At 49.3% G+C, this 24,913-nt stretch overlaps 1 protein-coding gene across 2 annotated transcripts in view; it reads left to right on the top strand.

The window, feature by feature from the left end:
• LOC119445606 (uncharacterized) overlaps positions 1–24,913 on the top strand; it is a 131,773-nt gene that overhangs the window by 85,572 nt on the left and 21,288 nt on the right. For both annotated transcript variants that reach the window (XM_049663449.1, XM_037709867.2), the window contains one exon: positions 8,325–8,373. The gene's annotated coding sequence lies outside the window, so the exon portion shown is untranslated. The remainder of the gene's footprint in view (positions 1–8,324; positions 8,374–24,913) is intronic.

Here is a 24,913-nt window from a genome sequence, read left to right as displayed (position 1 = left end):
ACTTTGTCAGAAGGAGAAACAGAACACGAAGAGGTAGAGGTCTTCTGTTCCTAGATAGATTATACCACTCTGTCAGAAGGAGAAACAGAAGACGAAGAGGTAGAGGACTTCTGTTTACGAGATAGACGATATCACTTCGTCAGAAGGAGAAACAGAACACAAAGAGGTAGAATACTTCTGTTCATAGATAGGCGATATCACTTTGTCAGAAAAAGAAACAGAAGACGAAGAGTTAGAAGACTTCTTTTCTGAGATGGACGTTATCACTTTGTCAGCAGGAGAAACAGAAGACGAAGAGGTAGAAGACCTCATTTCCTAGATAGACGATATCACTCTGTCAGGTTTGACTGCGGGATCATGTATACCTGTCATACCATTAGCTGGGGCCTCAACACTATAAGCTTTAACCATACTAATGTTTTTTTTTCTTTTTTTTGCCGTGGTATATGTTTTGGGCCGATCAAAACTACTACCGGGTTAATTTATATTTTCCCTAGTTCTCCTTTTTTCTCTCTCCTTCTCCACCTTCTCTCTTGCTTCTCTGTTTAATGATCATTTGAATGAAATGAATTTATTCATTACATTATTATTGATTGTCGTCTTTTATCTCTTGTTCTTGAATACAGCTGTACGTCATAATTTTGTTTCACTTAGTTCGACCGGCCAACCACGCGGGCACTATTCTAGTCTTTTTCTTTTTTATTGTTGCGTTTCTCTTCAGACACTCCAGACACACCTCCAAATACTTAACAAGATACACCCTGCACTCTGTGGGGATGCCTGTCAATGATGCGGGAAGCGGCCAACCCTTGCCCACGTAAGATGGACGTCTAAAGTACGGCCTCCAAGTTCCGATTCGCCCCTTATGGTACAAATGCCGAGTAACAAGCAATGGGCGGTTTGGCTTGCTAGCGAAGATCTAGAGAGCCAGAGAGCTCTTTTCGAGCAACCCCAGCGAACTGCAGCGACCAGTGGAGCCCTGGACCCAACCACCGCCCAAAACCCCTAAAGGAAATAAAGAGAGAAAGAGAAAATGAGAGCGAATGAGTGAGAGAGAAATAAATTGTAGCAGCACTTGCGGGGAAACGGGCAGAGCTGCTGCCGACGCCGTCCGCGTTTCCGCACGTACGCGCCGAAAGCGCGCGGTGTCCGTGACTGCAGCCGGCGCCTCTGGCGGCGGCTCGGCAGGTTTCGACCAGCCGCGGCTAGGCAAGTGTGGTGGCGCAGCTTGGCCGTGGCGTCACCGGGGAGATAAAGCTTGTAGTCGAGGCCGTCATCTAGGTAGAGAGGCCTAGGTCCTACAAATCTGCTGTACAAAAATAAAGTTTATTCCTCCTCCTCCGCCGCGACGGCGGCCGAGCTCTCGTTGGCTCTGTGGCGAGTACATGTTGCCTTGACATGGGACGACCAAAGAAGATCCGGACACCCGAAGAAGAAGCCGCTCATCTTGAAGCGCGTCGCGCGGCCAAGCGAGAATGCGAGCGTCACCGGCGAGCAGATTCGGAATACGGTGCCTATCAGCACTTAGCATTTACTAGCAAAACTTAGCCAAGCCTAGTAAAACCTGGAAGAGGCTATGTAGATCACCAGCTCCAATGTTTACTCCAGCCTTGCAGCACTAGTGCAAGATGCCCACGTTTCTTTCTCTTTGTAGACGCGTGACATAGTAGAGCAACACCACCACCGAAGCCAGTTTCATCATCATTGTGATCACCACCACTGAATCGCCAAAGAACGTTCTTATGTGCGTCGCCCCTCTTGGTACGTGGCTACCGCTGCAAGAAGGCGAACCCACGACCTCGTACGCAGCAGTAGCAGAACTCACTGCGCCTGAACAGGCGTTTGCTTCTTTCGTCGTCTGAAGCGAGAGAGAGAGAGATTGTGGTTGTGAAGAGGAAGAGTATGAAGCGAAAGAGTGGCCATTTCAAGCGCGTCGAAGAGCAAGTGTGGAGAAGCTCGCACGCGAGATTTTTTTTTGGGGGGGGGGCACATCATTTGCACGGCTCCTGCGACTAACAATTGTAACGAATCCCATCTTTCAGGTCCGCAGTTTCTTGGCTTAAAGCTAAAAGACACATTCCGTGAGCGAAGAAAATATCGACTTCTTTTAATTCCCTGAAAATTAGGACAAATTATCAAAGAAGTATTCGTCAACAAGTCACGCGCCTACTCATAGCCATTGCCAAGGTCATGCACGATGAGAAGTTCACAAGAAGCCCGCACGCTGGCGAATTCTTTACGCCCCTTCTCGATTTGTTGCATGGCTAGCTAACCGTGTCTCGAGGCAAAGTTTTGCTACAGCCAGAATAATGCCCAAACTTTGTTTGCTTGAGTAGAAACTGTACCTGTCTGTGCTTCGGGTGTCATTCATGAATCCGAGGCTGACATTTATGATTTTGCATGTACACTGTCGTAGTGTTTGTGATGTGTGGCAAAGTTAATGTCAAGCAGACGCAATTGACTGTTTTGTTTGCTCATCTGTTCTGTTTATATGAAGTACGATGTATTGCATGTGTGGTACGTTATATTGCATTGTATACGTTCATACAACAGTTGTAAGCGTGCCTACGGGTAAATAAATTTCCTTGTCAGCTTGCGTGCCTACGAATAAATAAATTTCCTTGTCGGCTTGGTTTAATGACCGGCAGTATAGCAACCCACGAGCATGGTTTATTAAAGAATTTCCCCTTATTTACTTTCAATTTTTAGGGGGAGTTGTGTATAGTCATGTGCAATCTGCAATGGCTTCTTGGATGACATTTCTGGAGGACGTTTTTAAAGCGAAGCTTTATAGGGTCACACGTGTCGGCGGTGGTGTCACGCTGAAAAGTGGACCGATACTGGTGATTGTGCAGGAAAGGTCCAAGCTCAATGGCACATACCATGCAGGGACAAAAAAAGAAACAGAGAGAGAGAAAGAAAGAAAGAACGAGGGAAGAGAGAGAAAGAAATAAGGAGAGAGGGAAAGATATAATTAGAGAGAGAAGTATAGAGAGAGAGAGAATGAAGGATAGAGAGAAAGAAAGTCACTATGGAGGTCAGAGAAAGAAAGAGAGAAAGAGAGAGAGGAGGAGGAGGAATAAACTTTCTTTATAAAATGAGCAGACGCTAAAATCGTCCGAGGTGGGCGGCGTCCCTAGTCCAGGATGCCGTGGGCCTGAGCCGATAGCTTGGCCCTGCTCACCAGGCGATGCTGGTCTTCAGGGCTCGGGCTTGTCAGCTGGGCCCCCTCACTGCTCGACGGTTGGTCCGGTGATGGGTGGTGTCGATGGGTTTTGTTGACATTCCCATATCATGTGGTAGAGCGTATGGGGCGCAGAGCAGAAGGCGCATTTGTGAGTATAGCTCGTAGGATACATGGCGTGTAGCAGGGTGCCGTGTGGGAATGTGCCGGTCTGTAGTTTGCGGAAGATCACTGCCTCTTCTCTTGTTAGCTTGGGATGCGGGGGTGGGTTGATCCTCCTGCCCAGTCTGTAATGACTCAGGATATCGGCGTATCTTTTCGGGACACTATCATGTTGGTCTGCCGGTGCTCGTGAGAGAGAGAAAGAAAAAAATAGAAAGAAGGAAAGATAGAGGGAAAGAGAAAGAAAAAGAGAAAGAAAGTCAACACGAAGGTCAGAGAAAGAAAGAAAGAGTGAGAAAGAAAGAAAGAGAGAAAGCGAGAGAGAAAAATAAAGAAAATCATCACGAAGGTCAGATACACACACTACAAGCTTCGCTTACCCCCATTTTCTCGACAGGCACTGAACGGTTGGTGATTTTTGGACTTTCTCGATAATAAACAGAATGATGAACTTGTATTCACCGTAGTGCATCCCTCTTTATGTCGTCATCATCATCCCTTGTCCCACCTTTACTTCCCCTTCCCCCTGTGCAGAGTATAGCAGGCTGTATAGCACGCTAGCTCAGGCCAACCTTCCTTCAAATACCCCCCGCCTCTCTCTCTGTCGCAACAAAAAAATTCTTTACAGCGAAGCTGTTAAGGGCTCATTCTTCGATGGTCGCGTCAGGATGTAGAAAAAAACTCTCCTTGGCCGTATGCTGTAGGTGCAAGTGAAAGCGCGCGCAGGACGCGCGCTTTCACAGGGAGCGAACGCACGGCGGAGAGCAAACGCCACCTCTGCCGCCGCGCGAAAGGCCGTGGGGGGACGGGAGGGAGGGAGGGAGGGAGGGGAGGCGACGTTTAGCTGCGGCACCAAATGCGTATCTTGCGACCTGGCGCAAGGGGAACTGGCGGCTCAATCTCCCACGCGAAAGGAGGACAGCCGGAAGGCAATGCGTGAGGGAGGCGTTGCGGCTTCTGCTCTGCGAGCAACTTGTACTTTGTGCGGCGCCGGGCGGTCGCGCGCACCGTATCTTGAAAGCGATCTGCAACGCGGCTCCTACCTTTGTATGGGCTGTGCTTTCGCCCCTCAGTTTCCGTTGAAGCGATAGACCGCATGAACCTTCGCTCGCTGCTGCTGGCACGCTTGCTCACGCCAGCGTTTTGACAGCGGTTGTGTGCGGTCACACAAACAACGCGCAGAACTGTTGTCGCGACGGCGGCGGCGTTTTGCCCGCGTTCGCACCAATGCGCGCGGCGTTGGTGACGACTTTATGAAGAACGTGCCAACCTTTGACGTGCATCCTATGGCGGTGTACCGTAGCGACCATAACCATAGCGGCCATGGTCCCTGTGGTCACTAAATAAATGAAAACCACTGGATCATATATATTTTTCATTCTTTAATAGTTCAAATAACCTTTTACACGAGCACATCTTACAGTCATAATTGTAAATGCATAATTCCCACCATAGTACAGCTTCGCTGGTCTTCCATCTCCACCCCAGTGGAAGGGCTGACAGTTTTTTTTTTAGTTCACACATGTACCATCAAAGTCACATACAACTACGATACAGATATATTTGTCTTTGTGATGCAGAGTTGCAAATCACGAAAAGCGGGCGCTGGGGCTAAAAGCTGCTTTCTGCAGCTTGAAAACCGCCCGGCGCCCGTCGGTCACACGTCATTCGGACAGACGCATTCTATGAGCAAAATGCATAGTAGCAACACTTACGATTGTTTGAAGACAGTGATTGAAGTTCGGTGAATTCAATTTGCTTTCATCGCTCAAAACGCAAGCAGAGTAAACAACATATAAAACAATTATGTATCTTAGACACTTCTACAGAAACGCACTGGCTTCGGTAAGCTAATTATACAAGCATTCATATACATAACATTACCTAGTGAAAGAGGCCACAATATAATTATTAAACATTTTCAAATAATTGAAGCTGGTTAACCAGTGTCTCTTTTGAGATATGTTTAGCAGAAATATTATTTTCTTTAGAAAATGAAGGTACCTCGGTGAAACGCATGATGGCGACTGCTTGCGATATCTGGCGCGACAAATAAAAAAAAATGGTTGACACCATTGTACAGAATGTCGCGTATCATAAATAGGTATGGAACGGTTTAGTTTGAGTAAGGACGAGGGAAATGGCATTATTATACCAAAACTGCACTTTTTGCACATGCTCGACAACTTGTATATAGGGATACAGCTCGGCGTCTTCGAGGATGTGGAAAGCCGCATGCAGGCGGCGTTAAAGGCTGGCTGCATGCACCGCGCATTCCACGGCATCGACGTTCACCGCCGCGGCCGTATCAACTACTATAGCTGATTTGCAACACGGAGCCATGTATAACGAGGCGTGAGAAACAAAGAAACAAAGAAATTACGTAATACTGATTAGACAAAAGCCGCGCAAAATAAGTTGCTGTCTATTCGAATGACATAAACACGAGGCAACTTGACAGGCTGACATAACCGTGACGTCAGTGGCAGGCACTCATTCGATTCCCGCCAAGTACCAAGCGACGATGCCAAAGGAAGGCGTCGATGTTGGCAGCCTTCCTTGCTCGCATCCGTGCATCAACTCTGTTATATACTAGCTTGGCAGACGACCGCTAAAGCAACGCTTATGAAGTCGCGTCTCGTATGCGTATACGTTAGCAAGGTAAAGTCTACAGGCCATCGCTTCAAGACGTTTAATTTTTTTTTCTAGCAACCGATGTGCAACGTGGAATTGTCTCAGTGCATTAGATTTGTCGGAGAGGCGCAATTAGCTTGTACCGGTTGATTTCTACTTGCAAATGTTTTTGAAAGCCACGAATGTTTGTGGTCTTCGTACTTTTGTTCACGACTGATACGTTGAAACCTGCCCGTTGACACCTATGTTGCTAGGGGAAGTATGCAGCGACGGATCACATTGCTTGCCTCCAGTCATTAATGGCGTACTCGCACCAACACGCCCCCAGTGACAGAACGCAGCGCATAATCGAGTCTCACCTAATCACCCGTCCTCGCGCGCACCTGCTCGTACATTTATACCCGATTGTACGAACTCGAACGAAGGATCGGCACAGCCTAAAGCATCGATGACATATGCACGCGCGTCCCGTGGATCGAAAGCCAAGAAGTATAAGTGGTACGGGTTCGTAAATTTATGCGAGCGAGCGAGCACGCGTGCCGTTCGCCATTCCCGTTGTGCAAAACGAGCGATGGGGTGCGTTGCCAAGTCGCGGCCTGGCGCGAGCACGCACGCGCGCATGCATGTCCAAGAATGGAGGCACACTCGATTGCGAGCTTGTCGGCGCGAAACAGAGAAAATGGCCGGTGATACAACCTCCGATTAAACACCTGACCCGAGGCAGTGGCAGCCGTGCACGCAGCACCCGTCTTTGCTGTCGTCTATATTATAGCCATGGACCTGCGAAGGCTCAATAAACAGCGCGAGCTTTTAGAACCAAGGACGTCGAATTTGTTGGCTGCATGCTCGGCCATAACGGCTCTGTATGCCAGCCATGTGTTCAGGTGCTTGTGTGTGTGAGAGAGAGAGAGAGAGATAGTAAACGTTATTTGAACCGCTGAAGTCAGAGTCGAACTATGCGCGTTGTCTTTCGAGGGGGCTGTGGCCCGCGAATACTCTTGAATGCGGTGCTTGCGGTGGTTGAGCTGATACTATTTTAGGTGCCGGCGCTTAAGAGGCTGTTTCATATCCAGCACCTTAGCCGGGAGCGGCTCTGGCTAACACTCCCGAGGTTATAATCTTGCGTACGCACGCACAAGTACCAAATAAAGTTGGTGGGAGCTTCGATGGCCGCCAACCTATAGCTTAATCGGTTAATCAAAGCAGGCGCAGTGCGGAGAGAGTGGGCTTGCCTCTCACGTACCTGCTGCAAGTTGCCTTTTCGTTCACTTTCATTTGCATTTACCTTATTATTTCAAGATTTCGATTAAGCATAATAATTAATTTTCCCATGCTTTCTCTTGTTTCGCTGTCTGTTATACCTCGTATGGTTTTCACTAACAAAGAAACGGAACCCCTCGGATCCATTTGTTCTTCTCGCTTAATGCTGTTTTATATTGCTCGAAGCTTCACAGCAACATATTCACCGGTAGCTGAAAACAGTATTTCGCACGTGGAGTAACTCGATGCACTGCCACCGGTGTTGACCAACTGTGACCAAGAGATGAGCACGTGATACAAAGCGACGCAATATGCGCAGGGATGCAGTTTCATGCAAGCAGTTGCGACATGCTTGAATGCGATATTATTCATCAGCAGCAGCTGAATTTGTGTCCACTCGCACAACGAAGGCGTTTGCGGGCGATCTCCGATGACCAATTTCTTGTGTTAAGTGTCTCTTATCCTATGCTCGCAAGTTTCCTAATATCATCGTGCAACATAATTATCTGCCATCCTAGATTGCGCTTCCTTTCTCTTGGCACCCGTTCTGTTGGCAAATATATGTGCACGTGACCAATTGCGCTGTCGTCAGTACTTTCTTTCGCAGCTCATGCGAATATGTGTGAGTGCCTGCCTACCTTCACGATCGTCGGTGTCCTTTTTGCGTGCGCTAGAGTTGGTAGTCTATAGACAAACACCAATAGCCAATTAACATGTTTTTTTTCGGCGATTTCGGCCTCGTAATTGTGTGCGTGTGCGCGTGCAACCATTTGAGGCCTTACGATGAATTTTATCTCCTCAGAGGGCAGCTCTGCTCCTTAGTAAGGGATATGTCGAATGAACAAACAGTTGGCTTTGAGAAATGTACATTATTGGGAGGTGTTTTCATAGTGCAATGAATTGAAAAAAAAAAATAAAGCGTAGGTATGTTGGAAGTGTGGTGCGGAGCTGTTCAATGCCATTTTGTTTGATCCAATTATGATCATAAGTGTGCTTGGTACCCGCGTTCAACCATTGTGCATGGGCGCATATACTATAACACTTCAATATTTACACAAACACTAATACAGATTGTTCTTTACAGGTGACATCCGGGTTGCCCTCATGGACTAGGCGGAGTGCTGGTGTAGGTGGTAAGATTGCCTTTGATGCATTTTTATGCGTATATATATATATATATATATATATATATATATATATATATATATATATGCGCAATAAGTAACCACATATGCCACATTTAATGGTACATTCGACTGGTCGCTCTCTAGCGCGACAGAGCGCTCTCGCGTAGCGGTTTCCATTTCGAAGGCTCGGTTTCGGCTGGCCGAAACCTATCATTCAGATTACATTCGCTTGGTTCATTCAAAGCACCGCGGTTCATCTCAGAGTGCGCGGAGGCGCTTTCAGAAAAAAGCCTCACGTCAGAGGTCCGACAGAACCCCGATCACGTGGCTCCTTCGATTGCCCTGGGAGCAGCCGAACGTTCAAATGGGGCATTCTTTCTTTGGCTGTTATCGCGAAAGGGCTCGACATCGCTGAAAACTGAGTTTGAGCGCTGTAGGAACCAGTCGGATGTGCAGGCAGTATACACATGGCTTAAAGCTTCAGCCTACCGGCAAGTTTTGTTGATTCCTAAGCACTCAGCTGCTCCAGTTCGAACGGTCTAGGCTGCCCAGATTTTCTTTGGTTTCGTTGATCATGCGTCCTAATACCTCTCTTGGGAGTTTCACCGGAATGAGAGAAGCTTGAACGCTCGGCTCTACCACAGGTGTGACGTGAATGTGAATGCGCGAAATGTGTTTGCACGAGCGCGTTTTCTGTGGACTTATTACTTTTACGTGTATTGGGTGTACAGTGCCCATAGCGCGTATCGGGCAACGTAGCACAGTACATTGTACTACTGCTTCGTCACCCATTTGCCCTTGCACCACGACTAGGAGTCGCAGGCTATCGACGACGTTTCCTCCATTTTCTACCGAAGAGCCCCCTCCCCCCCCTCTCTCTCTACTGGTCTTTCCTTACTGTCTTCCGCGCTTTTTCTTTCTCAAGTGAAGCTTAAGCGTTTCAGCCGTGATGCGGTCTCAGTATCGGAATATGTAAATATTTTACCTCTCTCTGTTTTAATGCAACGTGTATATATAACCTTCTCTAGCGGAAGCATTATAGCGGTTATAGCTTAATTGGAGTTTTTCTTCGCAAAAATAGCCAGGCGGTATAGTTATAAACGGCGCAATTGTGACACGACCACTATACTACGATCATCTGAAAATGAGTGGGGAATGGAAACGTATGGGGAGCGCCGAACGACGATGGAAAGCGATAGGCTCGAAGAACTGCAGGCAAGCGTAAATGGCGGGATTGCGCCGAACTGTACTTGCTCTGGGTACGACGTTTATTAGAGATTTATCCGTGCGAAAGAACGCAGCCACGGGCAGCACCATTTCACGACCGCGGGGGCTTCCTGGAGATTCCCACGACCTCGCGATTCCGACACGGTTCGCGCAAAATTTCGAACGTTGGGGAACAGAAAACTTCAGAAGGTCTCAATTTGTTTTTAATCCGCGCGTAAAGCGAAGCTCACCTATCCGCTTAGATTGTGTGGCTAAAGGCGCCTACGGCGCTAAAGCTCTTTGCCCGCCTGCGTTCGCTTTTATATTGGAATGCAACGAAACGTGCGTGTGTGTGCGTGCTGCTGCTATACCGTATACCTGCCATATCGAAGAACGACACGGCCCTGCGCGGCCCACGAAGGTACTTATGCGTCGCGATATCAGCGAGCCGTTTACAAGTTGGCGATGTATCGCGCAACTTTCTCCGCACCAAATCTGCACCGTCGCACGGGATACTTATACACCGCCGTTGGGCGTTCGGCTCGCTCGGTATACTTCGAGGCGCCCACGGCCTCTATGCGATCATGCGATCTGGCAGAAACATCGCTGAATTGCGCGGCCGAAAAATGAGAGGAAAAAAAAAAAGCACGCACGCTTTAGACCGAGACACGGTGATCGTTTCCAAAACTGTGCGTTGTGCATATCGCGATCACTGCCGCGAGCAAGGTCTCTGCTGTCACAATCGGCGAAATGGGCCGCAACGCCTGTGTAGCTAGCGCCCGCCTTGTTTAAAAAAAAAAATAAGAACAGCTTCGCCTATACGGCTTAGAGTCTGCTCCTTCAGCAGCACGCAGTCACCATCCCCCTTTTCTGTTTTTCTTCTTTTTTTTTAAATCGTGATCGTTGCTAAATTGCCACGTCCTGTTCCCCCTCCTCCTCTGTAGCCAGCCACCCGTGTCGGTCGTTAACGCGGTGTCTCGCTTTTTGGTTTTGGCGGCCTTTGAAGAGACTTACGATCTGCGCCCATCTGAAGCAAATCTCTCTTGATAATCAGAAATGCCCGCGCACCACCGGAATATCGCGGGATCGCGAATATACCTAAGCAATCGGATCTCGGCAGGCGTGGAACCCATCAATTCCCGATTTCTCTCCCTTCACGGCTCACTGCGTCCTTGCGTGGCAATAATCGCAGAACCAAGCGTTTCACGCGCAACTCTTATATCAAAACTCTTATCGATAAAGAGGTAAGGATGCGATAAGGGTCTGTACGCTTCGCCGAGGAAATAAATGGCACGACTAATACGCTTGAGGCTACACGTTTCCGGACGTCGTTTCATTCACAGGCGGCCCAATTCTCGCTGTTGTCAAACGTCGCGTTTCTTTTGTCGAAAGACGACACTGCCGCTAATCATGATTTTAAAGTTGCACTTTGGGAACACATTGACAAGGCAAGTATAGGCGTCGAAAACGTCATGTGGCCCCATTGGCCCCCGTGTTGCTGCTATTCGCTCTCGATTGCGCGGTAGGCAAGAAATTCGTTGAGTGCTGACATTCGACGTAGCAAAGCAAGACTGTGGCTGTGAAAAACGCCGTAGTGGGGACTCCGGAATAATTTTGAACACCTGACGTGCGCCTAAGTTACAGGAGCGTTCTTGTATTTTGCCCCCATTGAAATTCGGTCGCCGCGGTCGGAGAATGAACCCACGACATCGCTGTAAACAACAGAACGCCATTGCCACTGAGCCTCCATGGCTGGTAGCAATACGTGGCCGTAGACAATTTCTGAGCGTCTGACTCAATAATACCTAATTTCTGTTTCTCTGTTTATATAGCGCCGTTGATAATTGCGAACCATCACCAACTTGCACAATTTACTATGTTCTCCTCAGGAATACAACAATGCGACTATGTTGACTTTCCGAGCGTGTAATGTCTAAAGCATCTCCTCAAAAAATGCGCGTCAACTCTCCGAGTAGGAGAAGTCGCGGAGCGCGTTTCGGTGACGCTCCTCATCCACGCGGAGTCGGTCGAAAAACGCTTCTCTCTTCCAGTACATTCAGGAAGATTTAGACAGTGCGCTTGATAACGAAACTATAGCTGAGAAGCCTCCGAGGATCGTTATGCAGTACAGTGACACAGCGTACTTGTCAAAGCGTACATGGTATAGGGCCAGCCGCACCGCGATGAGTAAAAGCGCGACCATGCATTTTTTTTATTTGATGCCAGAACTTTTCTGCTGTGTGTGCGCGTAGTTCAGGTTCAGATGGCAACTACGCACAGCTGCACAACCACAACGTCGCAGCTTTCGTTCAACTTGCGTTGGACCATGCACGAAGACGGGAACGGAGAGAGCAGTTGAGTCGTCACTCGTCGAATATTCAGTTCCGCCTTAGCGGACACGCAACATTGTTTGCGAAGTCAACGAAAAAAAACAAAAAAAAACATTCGTTTCAATCTAAGTGGCCCCCTGACTCTCGCGTCCGAAATCAAAATTTCACCTCACGCTTTCGCCCCGTGAGCGTCTGCGGCGAAATACCTCCCGCTTAACGACAGTGGATGACAGTGATTCTGAGTTACACCTCGTCAGAATACATCGCCAGTTCGTCACGGAGGGGGCTTCTCGAATCGATAAGAAATATCGAAAAGGACAATTAGGTGGAGACGCGTATAGTAAGCGTGTATGCCGTCACACGCGACCAGGAGGCAATTTCCGTGTTTTTTTTTTTTTTCGGCGGGCACGCGGCGGTGCAGTCACTCTTCGGGATCGGCCGCAATCCTTCACTCAGATGCCAGCGGCAGGCTGACACGGGCGCACTCGGTGGTGCGGCGCCCGGAAACGCGGCGTCCAGGAAAACGGCATGCCACGATGACGATGTGGAGCACATGAAATGCGCGCCTTCTTTTTTTTTTTTCTTTCCGCTCAACCTCCTCCTTCCTTACGCAATTTTCTTGAGTCGTGTTCGCAGCGGAAATGCGTGGCCGACGCATCCGGCGTTTTTGGTAATTGCGTTTAAAGAGACCAGTTGGAAAGACTTTAATAGCGGCCCCGTTGGCCGCCGAAGCTGAATAAGCTCGCGACCACGGCTGCCATTATTGTTCTTATAGTGATGATGACGATGAGGAGGATGATGATCCTTCAAAGGTTTCCACTTACGCTCAGCGGGGGACGGAGTGATCATCTTGTACATCTTCTTTGTACAGTCTTTATATGGCGTCATAAAAACGCAATGGTGCATAACCGGCTCCATGCTCTGCGTATTGTTGCTGCTATTGATCTTATTCGTCTTTAAATATACCTTTATAGTGCGTCATTAAAGTGCAACAGTGCATGCATGTCCCGGGGCTCTGCGAGTAATCGAGTAGGTCGAAACTACCGCGGCATCCACGTTGAAGGTAATGAACCGAACAAGATCCGTTACGTTCGAGTATGGAGAGTCTGCGGCGGCTTCGATCTATCTTTTGTTGTGCGCAGGTTTAACGGAGTGCCTACAGCGATCTTCTATAATCACGCTCTTTTTTTTTGTCCGCTGTACCTCCGCGCAATTTAGAGAGAGAGGTGTAGTTCCTACGCGTTTTAAGGCAAATTACGAAAGGAGCGGCGATACACTGTCAACCAAGCATTTATAAAGGAAACAGAATAAGAGAACGCAGAAGCCTTTAGATTGGCGTACACGCACATTGTTTTGCGTGCAGTACAGCGGCGGGCGTATAGTTTCGTATCGAAGCGTTAGAAAAAAAAAATGACTCGCTAAAAGTGCTCGCGAAAAGAAACATCCCCGAATCGCAGCTCTTGGTCAAATCTCTGCGTGGCCCTCATTTCTTTATAGCGACTCCTTTCCCGCAAGTTTTCTTTTTTTTTTTAGCCGCTCTCCTTATTGTAGGGGTTCATTTCCTCGTAGACGCGCAATAGCTATACTTAAGAAGGACGGACCGCCAGAGGACGTCGTCCGCGGACTATCGAGGCCAGCGCGTGCCGCTCTGCATGCACGCAAGCTTCTTGCTAATACAAGAGGCGCAGCGCTTGTCCGTTCGCTCCGTGGCTCCCGAAACAAGTGAAAGACACGTACGTACACTATGTGTACGCGACAGCGCGTGCATTCTCTACGGGCGGGCAGGCCGGCGTTGCGATCGGGAGGCGATCATTATACCCTAGCCGGTCACATCACGGACAGTTGTTCTCCGCCAGAGCTCGCGATCTTTCCTTTGTAGCTTCGGTTGCCTTCTGGGGGCAAAAAAAAATGGGAACGACAAATAAAGAACCGAAAGCACATTTGTCTCGACTGGTGGCCTTATGCGCCGTCAGTTTCGTGGAGAAAACAAGTGACCGTTGCGCGCTTCGGGGAGGGATTTCTTGCACGACTGGCCGGAGCTTATTGCACTCGACTGACCGCCTTCGTATTGCTATGTAGTGGCGACTATTCCTTATTCGTCTCGACTTAAGCGGACAAGCAACGCACGTGTGTTTTCTCGTGCACGGGCGCGCAGTAATGCGTGTTCGTATCGCTGCGCGAGCTGCGCTATACGTGCGAGACGGCGTTGCGCCTGTTTTAATCTTCCTACAAGCGTTAGCGACGCCGGTCGCTTCGATGTAAGTAGTCTGCATACCTGAAAAGAACGTTATTGCTGTATATTTGTGTCAGCCCTCCCCACTGTAATGCCTTGAGAGCACCATGAGTATGTAATAAAAAAAATAAGGACGACAGACTTATGGCAACAGTACGATTTCTGAGAGACTTATGACACAGTACTCGACCAGTCGACTACTATGTCAAGCAGGTAACATTTCAATGTCACAACTCAAGCACATAGTTTTGACGACCCCTGCGACTATTGAATTTTCACCGGTCAACAAGTTTCCTACATGCTACCGTGATGAACAGTGGCTGAACAAGCGATGCCTCACGGTGAAGCCAACGTTGCGACAGTTGGACTTGTCTTCGTCAGAGCCTGACGAACACAAGTCCAATTGTCGCCACGTTAGCTTTGGCGTGAGGCAGGACGCCTCACGCCAAACCAATGTTCATCGCGCCAAGTCTCCACCGTCTTATGTACCTCTGCCATGGGGGTAAATATTAGCACGACGTGGAAACAAAGACTTAGTAGGAAAGAGCACAGTCAGCGCTGAACTTCAACTGTTTATTCGTATAGTACGAAGTCACAGCATGAAACACCTGCTGCGCGTGCGTGCAGCATTCACGTTAGAGAAGACACAGCATTGTATCAAACAGTTGGACATCGTTTCGAAGAGATGAACGTATATATACGTATCGCTTATGCGATTCCTGCCCCTTTTCTTAATGTGGAAAGCCTCCAACCTCTGATGTATGTTTGGATTTCTACGTGCTGCAGGCTATTTTCAAAACTAGTTAGCGTTTGAGAATCGAGAATATTGCAAAATGCACACGCACGTGAGCAGGCTAAACTCGACACTTCGCAGGTCACAAACACAAGAGATAAAAATAAAATAAGACGGTTGGGTCTTAGCAGTCCCGAATACGTGCGCGCTGTATAGATGCAAGAAAAAAATTGGCAGCCATCTCGCCCTGCGATCGTGAATGTCTAGCGAAGCTGTATCAAACACCACACATGGTCGAGCTTTGTATTCACGCTGTTCTTTTGGTGTCCTTAATTTCCGTGGTCTACCCATGGCAGAACGAACTGAATGAGTTGCTAGACGGGTCTCCCTTTTATTTCCGAAAGCGTGGTGACGCGTCACTATATATATATATATATATATATATATATATATATATATATTGCAAAGTAAGATAGGCCGTTTGCCTTCAATTGTTAACCTGGCGTTTTGTGTTTACGCCACGAAATTGTCCGACCTATAAGAGGTATACAGCTTCGCTGTAAAGAAGGGGCCGACAATTATGAGTCTTGCTTCGCTGGCAAAAAGTGAGAGAGAGAGAGAAAATACACATGAGACAGAACATATACACAGTGAGATAAACATAGACGTATATATATATATATATATATATATATATATATATATAAAGAATAAAAACAGCATACGCCACTTATATATAGTCTCTAAGCGCGTAGCATCTTACCGCTGCCGAGTTCGGGGCGTGAGCGCGATACCGCCTACCCACGTGGTGCGTCTCTGCCTTTCATTCTTTGTCTTTTTTTTCCTTATTTGCTAGCATACATTCTCCGCAAGGCAAACACGATCCCTTCAAAAAAAGAAGCCGTCGTTGTCTTCCGAGAGACAGCGACCACAAAACGACGTTCCCTACTATCTCTCTCATCCCCCCCCCCCCCCGCGCCTCCCACCCGACACTCCTAAACCGCATCCCGCGCAATCGCGCGTGCGCAACACTCCATCGGCCGTGTTCGTTCCTATCGAATTTTGGCAGTCGACGCACGCGCGCGAGCGCGCCCAGGCCATGCAGCAAGCCCACTGTCTACACCAACCCACCCCCGTAGGCGACCGTCGACGACCCGCTTATTGTTTTTGTCCGCAAAATAACGCACGCCTATAGCAGCGGCGCCAACTGTGCAGGCGGAGAAACGCGATAAGGGGGCTTAGAAGAAGAAGAAGAGTGCCGTTTCTTGTACAGGCACACCCGCGCTTGTCCCAGGCTCGCTTCTCCTGCCTGGTCGCGCGCTCCGAAGAAGAGAGGACAGCAAAAACGAGACATACCCGCCTCCCCCTTAATTCGTGCTTCTCTTCTTGCTCTCTATATATACGGCGGTCGCGTCTTCTCCATCGGGGACAGCGCGCGTTCACTTGGCCGGCGCGAGTACGGCGTTTTCCTCAACGCGTTCCTCTCGGGATGTGTGCTTCTTGGAAACGTGAAACCTGCAGAGGCGCAGCACCGCGGACGTGGCAACGCCGTGGACGTTGGGTAGATGTGAATTTTGGCTCTGTAATCTAACAGAGATAAATTGGTGACGGCCTCCATTTGCGGAACTAACCGCGAGCATACGCGAATGTTTAGGCTAGTTGGTTGTGAGATAAGTTTCTTCTTATGGCGTTTCTTAATTTCGAGTCTCGTAGCTTCGTGTTGGACGCGATATATGACGAAATAAAGAGGGACTAAACGTTCCGCTCCAGCATCTATACAGCGCGCATTCACCGCGTGTTGCGGCTCTACGTAGGTATGATAGCTACGCGAGAAAGAATCTTTAAGAGTTACCTATTCCTACGGACAAACAGTTTATATAGGCGCTGGCTCACGAACGACAAGTTGTCTAAGATTGTTGCTACAATTTCTACATAAGGAGGGCCTCCACACTTTCGTTTAAGTGCACATGTATGCCGCAGGGCAAGTTGTCCATACTAAAAAAAAAAGAAAAAGAAGAAGGAAAGGCTACTGGTCACATACCCAAATTACTTATAGATAGTTGACCCATTCACCACTGACGTGACATTTACTTTACATGCGTATGCCGAGCTAAAGTAGATAAAGGACTACACTGAATTGTATACGACAGCGCTCGAAAATTCTCACACATAGGGCTAGTATTGGGACGTGGCCCGTGGACGGAAGATCAGCGAATTCGTAACATGCGGGCGGTCCACTGCCTAGTTGACTCAAATGAACTCACCACATGCATTATTTTAGCAGCATGGACACACATTACGAGACTGGGGTATTTCAAGAATGAAATATTATTTCTTGTTTGTTTGTTTTCGCGAAAATGAAGTCGGCAATGAAGGCTGTATGAACTGCTTGACGGAAAGAGTACAGAAGTGTAATGGAGTACGCACGATACATGCTGGCGAAGGCATTGCTATATTCACGGAACAACTCAAAGGAAACAAGAGCAACTAAAGGAAGAATGATGCGTATGAAAAGCACGGCACGCACACGCGTGCACACACACTCAAGATATGTTCATTTAAACTTCCAACTTGCGAGTTCCATTGGAACAACAAAAGTCAGTTCCTGAAAACTCGCCAAAATGAACCAGTGAGCCAAGCCATGTCCGTTTAGAAAGTAGAAAGGAGCTCTCGACGCGGCGTGTCGAAGTCACAACTGTCTTGCGTCAGGTCATTTCACGAGGAGTGCATAGGGGACAACATTAAATATCAGCAGATATAATTAAAAGATAGAAATAGAGGCCTACACTGCGGCTTACTTCAAAGAAAAACGTCCGCTAGGCAAAATGGCAATTATCTGTAGAATAGCCGCGTGGAAGTGGCTTATCGTGATAGTGCCCGAAAACTCATTTGGCTGCTGCTGCCGTTTCACTAATTATAATGGCACGGCATTCCCACTCGCCATTTCAGTTGCATTCCCTGCCTGACTGGACGTCGCAGTATAATGTGAGGCTCGAAGAATCATGGGTGGTACCGAGAGACTCAATTTGTTGTAACAGTGAAACGAAGGTCACACAGACAATGATGCCAAGAAAAGTTAAGGAGGCAGCTACATTTTCTTCTTTTTTTCAACTGATACGTAAAAATTACAACGAAAAGGAAAATGAACCAGGAGACAACTTTGTTGCCTGTGGTAGCCGAACCCACAACCCGGTGCATTAAAGGGGTGGTGCACTACGAATTAAACTGTGGCGGCGGTTTATTTATTATAGATAGTGTCTGTACTATGCGTACGTTTACAGTATAGTATAAACCTAGACGTCACAGCGTTGTCCGTTCCACTCCCGCCTATCCCAACCCACGTGGATGTGAAACACTGCGTCAACATTGCGTGAACATTGTCTCTCTTCGCGCGTGAATTTAGGAGCAGGAAACCGGCCAATAGGCCCTCGCGTATGTTACCTCAAGGCCTCAGAGGTGCCGAGATATTGAACGGCTTGTTTCACAAAGGCGTAGTTTCAGAGTAACTGTATCTCATTGCTCGGAGCACTCGGCAACTCGGCAACATTTTCTTCACGCGTTCAGCCGCACGGGACCCATTTTCGACCTATTTGCAACGCAGTGCCGAGAGCGAAAGTGTAATGGCATCTGGGAGAGGTTAGCTATAGCGGCAAGGTTGGCCTGCTACTCCAGGCGAGATGGGGAGGGCCGAAAGAGAGGGACTGCGCAGCTGGCTCAGTTTAACTCTAGGCGACGGCGAAGCTGTAACCGCGGGTCCCTTGGAGTTACCGTATCGTAGTAGCAGTAAGCACGCGGAACAGCCGCGACTACTACACGACTTGCGACCGGGACTGTGCTCTCGGACTTGTGCGACAGTGTCTTGTCTTAAGGCATAGGCAGAACCGTTACATCCGTTACGTGAGGTTTTCAAAATCGAGATTTGCAAGAGAGCGGTATACCTTCTATAGACATTCTTAACGACAGCTCCCTGGGTGTCACTGTAACGGACCCCCTCCTCTCCGTCCCTGCCGCTACACCTTGCGTAGGCAGAAGCGTAGGGGGCAGCCGCAGCCGATGAAGACGTTTGCAACGAAGGGGGGGGGGGGGGGGGGGGCGTGGGATGCGGAAGAAATGCGGAAACCCCTTTTCCAAGCCGTGGCGTATATACGGCGTCTGCGCAGTGTTGCTTTTTGCGCACCCCCAAGCGGCGGCTGTTGCGGCGCTTAATACCAACCACCCGCGCGCGTGCCGAGTTGGGGCACGACGAGCGTGAGCCAACGGGTACCCACCACCGAGACGGTTTTCTCTTCTCGCTGCGGCATCGAGCGTGGAGCGCAGGAGGGAGGCAGTTTTCTTTCTGTGTTCCTTCCGTTGTGGGGGGAATTCGTGCCCGGAGTGAGAGTGTGGGGGAAAAGAGAGAATGCCGCTAGTTGGGAGGGTTAGATTATAGATAGATTATAGGGACATATATAGCTTGCAGTTGGGTACAGACAGACATTGATAAATAGCAGAATAATTTGATGCATACCCATATACACAGACGGAGGTTCTATGGGTAGACGGACCCAATAGACAAGTGCATAGATGGATGGATAGAGAAATAATACCTAAAGAGGCGGATGTACCAAGTAGACAGACAGACAGACAGACAGACAGACAGACAGACAGACAGACAGACAGACAGACAGACAGACAGACAGACAGACAGACAGACAGACAGACGGACAGACGGACAGACGGACAGACGGACGGACGGACGGACGGACGGACGGACGGACGGACGGACGGACGGACGGACGGACGGACGGACGGACGGACGGACGGACGGACGGACGGACGGACGGACGGGTACTCGTGAGCGCAGCACCCCAAAATGGAAAAACAACGCCGCATGAATCACATCTCGACGACGGCGTTGCACGGAGACACGCACAGCAAGGCAGGAGTTAGCGATATGCAAAATTTCGCTACCGTGCGCTTCTCCACACAACTCGTCCGACCTAAGCAAGATGGCGGACTTCTTTGGGCTACAATGTAAACAAGGCGCCATCTTTTCTAACGTCCTCCGTTCTTCGCACCATCGAAGTTTCAACAGCGCTAGTATAGCAGTAGGAGGGCGGCCATTTTGGTTGCGGCAAGTTAGACGCGCGAGGAAACCTGATGATGGAATCATATATATAGTCTTTTGATAGCGGTAGCTCTAACTGGCGCCCAATAGCGGTTTTAGTATAACAGTATATAGGAGTATACGTGGAGCTCCAAGAAAATGCCACAAAATTGATGCATCGCACTTGGTTCGATAGATTTCGCCACGGGGCAGCGAGAACGCTTCCTCTCTGATGATGATGTGTGGCGTTTATTGGTGCAAGGGCCAAATATGACCAAGAAGCTCCGGCTCGCTGGATCGTTGCGCGTGGATGCTGTTGTTCCCATAGCTCCTCTGAACAAGTGCTCCCGTGGGTTCACGGCAGTCCAGGAGGCATTATGGTGACGCCCAGGGAGCTCTCGTTAAAGATGTCTATAGAAGGTGGCGCTCTATTGCGAATCTCGATTTTGCAAGCCTCACACAACCGAAGTAATAAGTTTGCCTGAGCTATGAAGGTAACACCTTGACTCGTTCATTTTTGAAGCACTTTATCAGGAGCACCTTGAGATGTGCGATGTGCGTTCTTGTTGCATTTAGAGTCATGTACTCAATGTCTTGATTTGACTTTTTTGGAAATGCGCGATTTACATCGACCTCTTCCACATAATTTTGATTCTTCCGCCAGCCATTGCAATTTATTGATCCTTAGAAGTGAAACTAACTTAATAACTACCGTACATACTCGACTAAGGGCCTCACTCGTGGAAGAGCCGTGCGCCGAACTTGGCAGCCCAAACTTCCATAAAAAAAAAGAATTCGAACACTGAAGAGAGCGTCGCAGCTCGTGTGCATGCTCTCAGGATTCTGAGCGACTGGCACGCGCGGTCTTCGGACATGGTTGTGAGAAGCTTTCACTTCAGAGTCATATCTAACGCTATATGGAGGGCACTGAGGATGACTGTGTCCATGAATGTGTTACCGAACCGAATCTGAATAGCGGTGACGGTGACCGTACTGAGCATTACAGACGGGCACCGGCTGCGTGGCGCGCATGCGTTATGAAAACAACTGCGTTATTGCTTCTTTTTTTTTGCACAATCAAATCAACAATATTGCACATGGCCAGAAACTTAGACCGCAAGAGTGGATCCCCGTTTAAGGGTCGCACCTCGTCAATATTGCGAAAAGAAAGACGTTCGGCTCTTACAGGACTATATATGCGGTATTTACCACTTGCAACCTAAGCCGCACCGCAAAAACTGACAGTGCCACGACACAATCTTCGCGCGTTTGGACGCACATGTTATGAAACAATGTGTTTCTTTTACCGGATTCCGTCTCACTCGCACCGTTCACGATATTTCAGAGCTGAGTATCTCTGTGTTCTGCTTAGCCATCGTCATCGTCAATCTATGGAGTTCACTGTGTTCCATTCGTTGGCGTAATCCCCTGCCCGGTCACAGGCCCGGAGCTGGTATACTATACAGGTCGGGTGCGTAGCCCACAAGGTAACTCTCGCGGACTAAGCACGAGTGGGACTGTCCAAGATGAGGCGAACCGCTAGCGCTGTATTGACAGTATACATAGTTTGCACGTGACGTCATATCCGCCGCCTGCCCCGACCGTCCGCCATCGCTAGGCACCTCGGTACTAGCCGCTGGCCCGCTGCGTTTGTGTTCGGCGTTCGTTTCTACGTGTTAGCGCCGCGTGTTTGCTTTCGTGAAAGCTTTGCGATGGCAAAAGTCAGGAGCCCTGAATTTTGCCCTTTCTACATGGACGAGCTTGTAGGACCGACGCGGGCTCGCTACAAAGAAACGGTCGGAATGTGCGACGGCGTGGACCCATACTAGCTGCACGTTGGCGTGGATAACACACCCGGCCACGACGTACGTGGATATTATTAATTATCTTGTCCCGTCCACGAGCTACGTCACGCTGAACGAAATAAAGGCTTACAAATCGCTGAAGGCGCACAATTACTTCACGAGCGGTTGGATGAGGAAGGTTGCAGCGAAGCGCCTGTCGTCGGGTCTTACCATCGTCCTCGGCGAGGTGAGTCAATGAAAGCATCTGTTCCTTGGCGCGCGGCAGAGAAAACTGGCTCAGTATTTTTTGTGCTGCTTCGTTCAGGGAAAGCTTTCTTGCCACAATGGTTCACCTATATGCACTTTTTCCCCAAGCTTCAAAACGTGTGTTCGTTTCTTTCTGCGAGTTTTCGTTTAGAGTTCGGTGCATGTCCGTGCATGTGAATTTTGTTGCGTTAAATAGAAGTAGCCCACTATATTGAAAGCATGCAGACATTCAAATATTGCTTAGCATATCGCTAAGTGAAGCACACATACCAAGAAATGACGATGCGAAGCAGTTTGTAGGCCGTTAAAAAAATTGGGGTTTTCCGTGCTAAAACCACGATCTAATTGTGAAACACGCGGCAGTGGAGGGTTCCGAGATAATTTTGACCGCCCAGAGTTCTTTAACGTGCACTACAACACAAGTACACGGGCGTTTTTCAGAGCGGTAAAGGCGACTATGCGTGTGGGAGCGGGCGGTCACCAACCAGTACGGGGCTTTCGCTGCCGCCCTTTTACGATCATGCGTGATGTGCAGTGTTTTGGCGTGTTATATACTCGCCCGAAACAAAGTGACGACACGCACGTTGTTCAGGTCCTTCCGATTTATCCGGGAAAGCCACAGGCACCGACGTTTCTCCGACAGCATTCTTGTGCGTTCGCACTGCCATGTTATTACGTTTGGTGTGGACCTACGCCCGGTTCTGCGTAGCTCGGCTTCGCGGCAGTGGTACCTCTTGTGCGGCAACCGAAAATCGCGCAGATTGGCATGATCACGACGCGAGAAAGAACTTCGGATCAACAACGCGTCAGCGCGCGCAGCCTGCCCCAGCACGCTTCCGCAGGCCCGCAGGTGCCTAAAGATGGCGGACAGGCTCGCGGACCGGTGCGGAAGTGACGCACGTGCAAACTATGTATACTGCGGACGTCGGTACTTCCGCGCTACGTAAGCACTACGCGCTGACGAGAATCGTCGATCTATCCCACATGCGGAAGTATATGTGACCACGGAATTTCGGTCTTAAGTAGCACCGAATATCAGCGTACGTATCCAAACAAGGCAGGTATTCATAGAAGGAAAGGTAGACTTGAAATGGCCGAAAGTGGTGGAGCGAGAGGCATCTCTTGGAGTCAGCGTTTAAACAGGAAGGCCTGTCTTCGTCAGGCGAAACTCCTGCTTCACAGTAAAACGTCTTGCTGCCCTGCCGATATGCAAGATCCGCTCGTCGAAACACTGGCCCCAGGGACAGTCTCTTGTTCCACCGCCGTCGGTCAGTATACCCAGGGGCCGTATTCTGAAACGATCCACTTCGGCCATACTGTCGCCTTGGCCAACGGCGCGCGCTGATTAGCTGTTTTAGCTAAATTTGATGAGCCGATTGGCTGGTTGAGCACGACGTCATCCAATTTTGCTCAGCCAGCCAATCAGCGCGCGCCTCACGGCGATATTGTCGCCGAGGCGATAGTATCGCCGAAGTGGATCGTTTCGGAATGCGGCCCCAGGTCTCTTTCCGCATCCTGGGGACAGTGCCGGTACAAATGTGCATTTCGCATTCCAGACGCGTCATTACACACTACCGCGCTACACTCGCACCACGTCTCTCGCGCACTGCACAGCCTTTCGCCCTCCTCCTTCTCAACCCATTCCGCCCCCAGCCTTCTCACAGCGTCTCGAATCGGGCGAGCGGTTTCCGACACAATGGCCGGGAAAAAAAAGGGCTGCGAGCGGCCACCCCGAGCGCGAAACGCACACACACGCCCGCACGAGCGCAACAACGCTCCGCGAATAGCCTGTGTGAGGTGCGTGAGCCGTAGTGTAACGCATACGCGGCGGCGGCGGCGGCGGCGGCTTGCGTAAGTTTGCGGCGGCGAGGTTTGGTGTTGGTCAGCGCCGGTTGGGTGTGTGTACACCTCGTGCGATCCGCATATAGTGCAGCTTTCACACACGCACCTGCCTCCCCCCCTCACGACCACGGCATCCGGAAGGAAGCAAGGAGTCCAAACAATGGCTGGGTGCCGGTGCAAGGGAGCAAAGAAAGAAAGAAGGAAGGAAGGAGAGATAAAAGGAAAAAAAAAAGAATGAAAGAAAGTCGGCCCCATTTTTATGTCTTTGTCGTATTTAGAACAGCCAGCCACCGTCAGCATCTTGTCCCTCCTCTTCTCTCTCTCTCTCGCCTTACCTCCTTCTTCGTTCGTTCGTTCGTTCGTTCGTTCTTCTTCTTCCTTCCTTCCTTCCTTCCTTCCTTCCTTCCTTCCTTCCTTCTTTCCCTTCTTTCTCTCATTTTTTCTTTCCATACTGTCTTTCTTGTTCTTTGTGTCGCGTGAAATACTGACGCGAAGAAGCGGGCAGCTAGAGAAGGGCAGAGAAGTGATAAAAGATGCTAGAGTGACAAAAGGGAGGAAGGTCGCAAAAGAAGAAGTGTGTACATGTATATACAACTACTTCACCCGGCGTGTATTCATTCATCTTCACGGTGCGTGCAAGCCGCCGCTGATGGTCCGTCGCGGAAAGGACGGGCCCACGCATGTTTCGTTGCCGCTTTGAGCATGCGGTCCATTGGGGACACGCAGCTGCACGGTGTCAAGAGGTGGACACGAGGCGCGAGAAAAAAGAGGACAGCCCGTCCTCCCACCTCCTGCGTCTCTTGGCGTTGAATGACGTCCTTTTTATTTTCTTTATATAGATATGACAATCCTTCGCGCGCACCCCGTGTCTCCAGTTCGCGCTATATGCAGCGTGACCTCGCATGACTAATAATTCCGTTTACTGGGCGCTGAAAGACTAGTTCTTCCTAAACGCGTGAAACGCAGATCATTCCCGTCCCCAAAGACAGCGCTGTTTTATATAAAAGGGCTTGACACTGGTGGACGCCTAGCTGTGTATATACGGGGTAAAACTCTGCGCAAAAA

The sequence above is a fragment of the Dermacentor silvarum genome, chromosome 3 (assembly GCF_013339745.2).
Source record: "Dermacentor silvarum isolate Dsil-2018 chromosome 3, BIME_Dsil_1.4, whole genome shotgun sequence".
Lineage (NCBI taxonomy): Eukaryota > Metazoa > Arthropoda > Arachnida > Ixodida > Ixodidae > Dermacentor > Dermacentor silvarum.
This window is presented reverse-complemented; position numbering and strand designations above follow the sequence as displayed.